This window comes from Triticum dicoccoides, chromosome 5B (assembly GCF_002162155.2).
Source record: "Triticum dicoccoides isolate Atlit2015 ecotype Zavitan chromosome 5B, WEW_v2.0, whole genome shotgun sequence".
NCBI classification, from domain to species: domain Eukaryota; kingdom Viridiplantae; phylum Streptophyta; class Magnoliopsida; order Poales; family Poaceae; genus Triticum; species Triticum dicoccoides.
Genome location: NC_041389.1, coordinates 645560262 through 645567710, shown reverse-complemented (window position 1 = coordinate 645567710; position 7449 = coordinate 645560262). Strand labels below are relative to the sequence as shown.

Genomic DNA, 7449 nt, shown 5'->3' with positions numbered 1-7449 from the left:
TCATCCACAATCACCAAGCAATACTTCCTACCCCCAAGACTATCAAAGGATGGAGGCCCAAAGAGATCCAAGTGAAGGATCTCCAAAGGCCTCTTTGAGTAGATGACAGTCGTGGGAGGGTGAGCCTTCTCATGTAGCTTTCCTTCGATACAAGCACTGCAAGCACGATCTTTGGCAAAACTGACATTTGTTAGTCCACGAACATGGTCCCCCTTGAGAAGACTTTGCAAAGATCTCATATTGACATGGGCTAAACGGCGATGCCAAAGCCATCCCAGATCAACTTTAGCCATTAGGCATGTCGCGGTCTTAGTGGGTCGCTCCGAAAAGTTAATCACATAGAGACCGTTCTCGACATGCCCAACAAAGGCTACTTTAAGAGCCTTGCTCCACAAGAGGGCAACGGTATAAATATCAAAGAAAGTGGCAAAGCCCATGAGTGCAAGTTGACGAATGGAAAGTAACTTGTATGCAAGGGACTCAACAAGCATGACCTTCTCGATCGTGAGATCATGAGAAATGACAACCTTGCCAAGTCCGAATACCTTAGAGGACGAGGCATCACCCCACTCGACATTGGTGGGCATAGATGGAATCTTGTGTATGTCCACCACCAAGTCCTTGCTTCCGGTCATATGATTAGTGGCTCCACTATCGAGCAACCATGATCCCCCACCGGAAGCAAACACCTACAAGAGATCAATGCTTGGTTTTAGGTACCCATTTTGCAATGGGTCCTTTGATGTTAGTGACAAGGGTCTTAGGAACCCAAATAGACCATTCAATGTACTCATAAGGAGAACCAACAAATTTGGCATAAACATGTCCATCACTAGCACGACATAACACATAAGAAGGGTTAAAGTCGTCGGCTTTGTTGGAAGGGGTAGCATTGCCCTTCTTGGCATTACTACCCTTCACCAATGTTCGGGATATCGCTTCTCGTTAACTTATCGGCCGACCCAAGAGAAGAGATAAATCGGCTTATCGGCCAATTTGTCGTTTTTATCGGTCAACCATTTATCGGCAAGTTTTTTAAAAAAATCTTAGGTTTTCCCAACCAAAATAATATAAAATATGCCATAATATTACACACACATGACAAATAAATTGTCCTCTAAGCCTTAAAAAATATGCTATAGTAATATATTACACAGTGCACACATACACAAGCACATACATGACCATCTACCATCACGTTGTGCTCCAAGACTTAAAAAATAATATATTAGTATATTAAACAGTACACACACGCACACACGCACAAGGACATACATGACCATGTACCCTCAGTTGTGCTCCAAGCCTTCAAAAATCAAATAAATTGCAAAATGTAGGTGCACACACATGACAAACAATGAGAAATAAACATAGTCCAGCAATACATATTACATAGTAAGGTCATAAATAACCATAGCTTTGCATAGCTGCATCATTGCATGACAAAATAGGAAACTAGCAAACAACACGCATAGTGGTTCATAGTTCTCTCACAAGTCACAACTGAAATAAATAGCTAGCAAACATAAAAAAGCACACATAGTGCAAAGCATTGAAGGCTTGAAGCCCCATTAAGGCTCCATCGGGTCCCCCTCCTCATCTTCATTGGCACCTTATATCACCCCATCATCATCGGACTCGAAGTCTATGTCATCCTCATTGACAAGCCCGTGATCAGATTCTTCCCCATCGGAAACAAATTCTTCCACTTCATGAAGTTCTCTCACTCTTGCACTTCTACGTAGCTCAACAAACTCGGAAGCTCCCATTGCATCAACCTCCTCCACATCAACCTCCTTCGCAGCATCAATGTAAGCACCTTCACATATCCAATCTTGTGCCATGGAAGCATCTTCACCAAGAAGAACATCACAAGATGAGGAGTACTTCTTCCTCTTGTCTATCATTCTTCTATTGAATTGAATATAAACTAGATCGTCCCTACGATGCACGTCTAGTTTATTTCTCCTCTTTGCATCCACCTAAAAATTGCGAAATGAAGCTTAGTGATTTACATTCTGTCAAAAATAATATACGGGTCAGATTTGAGTATTTGCAAGTTGAGACTTAGTTGTTCAAAAATGCTCCAATTTCTTTCACATCCGGATGAACTTGTGGTCAAGTTGAGTATCCTCAAAGCAATGTGCATCAATGTAGGAGTTTGTAGTCCATAAGTTGCCCACCATTCCCCTACATTTAAAGGAAAAATACAAAGTATTATGCATCAGCCCAAAAAATTCGGAATTGCAATATGACAATATTATCTTGGGAACAAGCTTACCGGCATTGAAATTTGCATTGCTAATTGCTTTGGTGGCAGCCACCTTCCCAAACATGCCTTCCTTCTTTTTAAATTTGGGCAAGTCAATGTTAAGCACTTTGTTTTGCTTCTCATCATCATCGAGATAAAATTGCTCAATAACTTCCATCAAGCCGGACATGACTTCCACATCGGTAAAGATGCTTGTGGTAGCATAACTATAATATGGATTCAAGGCATATGCAGCCATGTGCAATGGGGTATCTAGCCTCCCATTCATCTTGCTCTCCATGGCCGTTGTGATCGCCTTATAGTCCTTGTCCGAATTATCAACCGCAACCAATATTGCCTTCTTTGCCTCTATTATTTCTCCATACATAGAGGCCATGGACTGTCCATCGCCATCAGCCAACCGAAGTATCTTCACCAATGGCTCAAAAACCTTCCATTCCAAGTTTCAAACATACCCAAGCACAAGTGCACAACATTAGTATTTAACATATACACATGCATTCCAACATACACAAGCACAATTTGAAGTTTAGTAAACAATACCTTAATGCAAAGAGACACATTTTTCCAAAATGCCCTACTCATTATTGCGGCATGAGCCACCTTCCCTTTCTTTGTTCTCGTGTGCTTGCATCCTTCCCAAGTATCACTACAACACATTTCCTTTAGTTGCTTCCTCTTAGCATCAAGACTTTGCAAGGTAAGAAATGCCGACGCAAATCTAGTCACCCCCGGTCTAACAATGTCTCTCTTTTTTGTATAGGACCTCATCAAGGCCAATGTAGTATGATGTGCATAAAGGAAAGTAGTCATTTCTTTAGCTTTGGTTATTGTAGAACCAAAATGCTTCAACTTTGCAACCGCTTCTACCATCAAGTTGATGGTGTCAGTTGCACACGAGGTCCAAAATAACTTGGGCCTTTTATCTTTCAACGTCACCTTTGCTCCCATGTTGTTTGAAGCATTATCCGTGACTACTTACACAACATTTTCAGCGCCTACAAAACACAATAAGTAATTTTCAGCAAGTAATAAGCAAGTACTAAAATTCAGCAAGTAATAAACTTGAAAAGAAACGAATGAGAGCAAGTTGAAGATTATTCATACCTATTTTCTCAATGCATTCATCCACATAATTGAAAATGTATAGACTTGTATGTGCATCGGCCGACGCCTCCTTTGATCCAAGATAGACGGTCCCCAACTTGCAATGCACGCACAAGTTCATGATGCTTCTCTTTTTCTTGTCTGTCCAAGCATCAGTCATGACAGAGCACCCCGTATCCGCCCTCTCGACCTCATGTGGCTTCAACAAATCCCTAGTCTCCACCTCCTGCACCAACATCTTCTCCCTGATCATATATTGCGAGGGTTGCTTCCAATCAGGACCAAAGCGACCAAGAGCCTCACAAAACTGTTTGAAATCATCATCATTGATAGCATTGAAGGGTACATTTTTCTTTTACATCCATCTAGCCAAAATATCCCAACTTTGTAGCTTCTTTCCTTATCAACACTATCATTTATAGTCTGCTGTTTTTTAGATTTCAACGGGATCGAAGGATCAATTGGTGCAAGATATTGATCCATTGCCCCCTTCTTTGGAGTACCTTCACCAACTTCATTCAGCTGTTCTTGATTATCCTCATTAACCTCTACGGTGACTGCAGCTTTAACTTCTTCTTCACGCTTTTGCTTTGCCAATTTCTTCCTCTTTGGTGCCTCGTGTGATGCAAAAGCTCGAGTAATCTGATCTTGTGTAGCTTGCATACAGCTGGTCACGGCGCCTTTGATCTGCCCAATGTGCTCCTTCATCCTAGTGACCCCTCCCGACATAACTTTTCCACCAAGCTTGCACTTGAGCCTTTGCGGATCACTAGGATCAATCAACTCGGCAAACTCCCAAGCCATGTCATCCGACTTCCTCTTAAGTGATGAACTTGCAACTTGAGATGAACCTGAACCAGCCATCTACATAAATAAAAGGAAACAACCATGCATCGGCATCTACATAAATAAAGGAAACAACCATGTATCAGCCATCTACATAGTTTACTAATGAAGCAATAATTGACTAATATAATTAAAATCTGCCTAATACAATCAGCCATCTACATAACTCAACAAAAATAAATCAACAAGCATGCATCACTACTTGTCCAGAGAATAGAATCGGGAATGAGAAGAATCCATGCCGTGGCATGTGGAGCTTCTGCTGCTCTCGATCGTGGACGAAGGGTTCGCGGGGGGTTGAGGCACGCCGCTGCTGGATCCTGGGGAGGGGTGTGGGCGGGGAGCTTCTCCAGACGTCCTGCTCCTAGGCGCCGCCCTGTGGAAGCCTCAAGGATGGGGCGCCGCTATGTGGAATCCTCAAGGACTGGGCGTGGCCGGCCGGTGCTGGAGACGGGGATGAGATGAGGGACGAGGTGCGGGGCGGTGCTGGAGACGGGGACGAGCCGACGAGGTGCGGGGCGGTGCTGGACAGGGGGATGAGGTGAGGGGCAGGCGAGCTAGGTCCGGCCGCCGGAGGAGGCCATGGTAGCGGCGGCGTGGTGAATCGCGGGGAGCGGCTACTGGCGAAGCCCAAACGCCAAACTCTATCGGGACTCAGGAGGGATGTGTCCCGCGCGAGGGTTCTCGGGAAGGCGGTGCGCTACAGGAGATTTTTTGTGATTTCAGACAGGTGGTCCCCCTGGATTTACCGGCCAAAATCGCTCTGACTGCCGATAAATCGCTCTGACAGCCGATAAATTGGCCAGACCAATAAACTCAGGGGATATGCGTTTACCTTACCGGTTAGACCCCGATAAGCAATAAATCGGCCGATTTATCGGTATATCGGCCGGTATTTTGAACAGTGCCCTTCACATTGTTCTTCTTCTTCTCCTTAGAAGCACCCTCTACCTCCTTCACAAAGGTTTGCTTAAGAGGAGGAGGTCATTTGGCCTTGTCATTCTTCTTCTTGTTCTTGGACTTGGGCGCGTACCCAATCCCTTCCTTGGCCACAACTTCCTTTTGATTGCTCAAAAGGTCGTTGAGATTCTTCTCGTCTTGTATGCAAGATACAAGGCCTTTCTCAAGTTGCTCCTTAAACTTTGCATTTTCCTCAACAAGATGCACATGCTCACAACACGGGTAAGTAGCATTTGCATTATCAATTAAGACCATATGAGGAAAAGTGGCTTTCTCCTTGGTTAGCTTTACTTGGAGTTGATCATGAGACTCTTTGAGGCTAGCATGAACACCCTTCAAGACCTTGTGAGCCTTGTCAAGTAAGTCAAACTCCTCCTTGAGTCTAACAAGATCAACCCCAAGCTTGGCCTTCTCGGAGTTTAGCACACGAGATACAAGAAGAGCATGATCAAGATCTTTCTTTAATTTAGCGTGGTCATCATCGTATGACTCCTCAAGAGCCAAACGAAGACCTCGCTCTTCCTCAAGAGCATTGGAAAGATCCAAAATCTCATCGGCATAGTCACGACTATGCCCCTCCATCTTAGAGATGGTATCTTCGTGAGCCTCGATCATGTCATTGGCTTCACCAAGTTGTTCCAAGAGAGCAACGAAGTGCTTCTTGGATTTACCCTTGAGCTTACTCATAAAAGACTCAAATTCATTCTCCTCCACATTAGACCCCTCATGTTTATCAATGCAATCCGTCAAAGAAGGATTATTAATGATGGTAGTTTTGATGTTGGGGGTTACATTGTTGGTGGCTTTAGCCATGAGGCACTTGGCGGTGATGTTATCATTGGGTGAGTCGAAGAGAGACACCCGTGGAGTTGTCGCAATGGCGACGGAGGCCATGGCAACCGACTCACCGTCTTCATCGTCCTCATTGTACTCTTCTTGTGCCACCAACCCCTTGGGAGGAGTCTTCTTGGTGAAGTTTCTCTTGTTAGGGAAGGACTTGGCCTTGTCTTTCGGATGAGCTTGCCACCATTGTCTTCCCTCTTCTCATACGGGCATTCCGCAACAAAGTGGCTCACATTGCCACAATTATAGCACGTCCTCACTCGTTGCTTGACCTTCGCGCCACTTGAGTTGTTCTTGTTGAAGTTGGGCCTTGTGTTCTTCTTGCTCCAAAATTGCCTTGAAGCAAGAGCCATGCGTCCATGATAGGCATACTTTGTATGTTCGGGATTGCTCTCCTCTTCTTCCTCTTCGTCCTCTTCTTCCACATTAACCTTGGCCTTCAAGGCAAGGTTGGGCTTCTTTGCTCGTTGAGAACGTAACACCGCATTGTCGGCGGTCTTGTCCAAGATACTCATAGCCACAAACTCATCCAACACTTCACTTGAGGACAGGGTGTGGAAATCCGGCCTTTGACGAATGACGGAGGACATGGCCTTGTTAGTGGGATCACCCACTTTCATCGATGTGGTGGATAATTTAAGCCCTTCTAAGAATTTGTTAAACATGCTTTCAACCTCGGTCATCATGGAGGTTTTCAATGTGTCCAAAGCCACATTGAATTCCTCACGAGAGAGCGCGGTTCCCCCATCGGCCGTAGACAAGAATGGATTCACACCGGAGTGCTCAACCATACTCTTCGGACGACAAAGTCCTTAATAAAGAGATGAGGTGTAACACCCCGGATGTAACTTTCCATATTTGTATCCCCAACTCTTGCCATTTTCGGCATTGTGATATGATATTCCCTCCGTGGTTGGGTTTTTCTTCTTTTTGCATTTTGTCCATGTCATGCATTTCATATCATGTCATCATGTGCATCGCATTTGCATACGTGTTTGTCTCATGATTCCGAGCATTTTTCCCGTTGTCCGTTTTGCAATCCAGCACTCCTATGTCCCCCGGCGTCCCCTTTTATGTTTTTCTGTGAGCGGGTACTAAACTTTCTCGGAATGGCCGAGGTTTGTCAAGTGGCCTTGGTATACCACCGGTAGACCACCTGTCAAGTTTCGGGTCATTTGGAGCTCATTTGGTACTCCAACGGTTAACCGCACCCTCGCAAAGGCCTCTTTTAAGTTGCAGCCCAACACCCCTCCAAAACAGCCCAATAACCCATCTAAGTCACTTCCATGCTCTCCGTCGTTCAATCACGATCGTGTGGGCGAAAACCGCACCTCATTTGGACTCTCCTAGCTCCCTCTATGCCTATATATACACCCCCCCCCCCAATTCCAAATCACGGTACAAACCCTAGCTCCTTCCTC

At 44.9% G+C, this 7449-nt stretch overlaps 1 pseudogene; it reads right to left on the bottom strand.

The window, feature by feature from the left end:
* Window positions 1–1571: 1571 nt before the first annotated feature.
* LOC119310372 lies at window positions 1572–2648 on the bottom strand (annotated as a pseudogene).
* Window positions 2649–7449: the final 4801 nt, after the last annotated feature.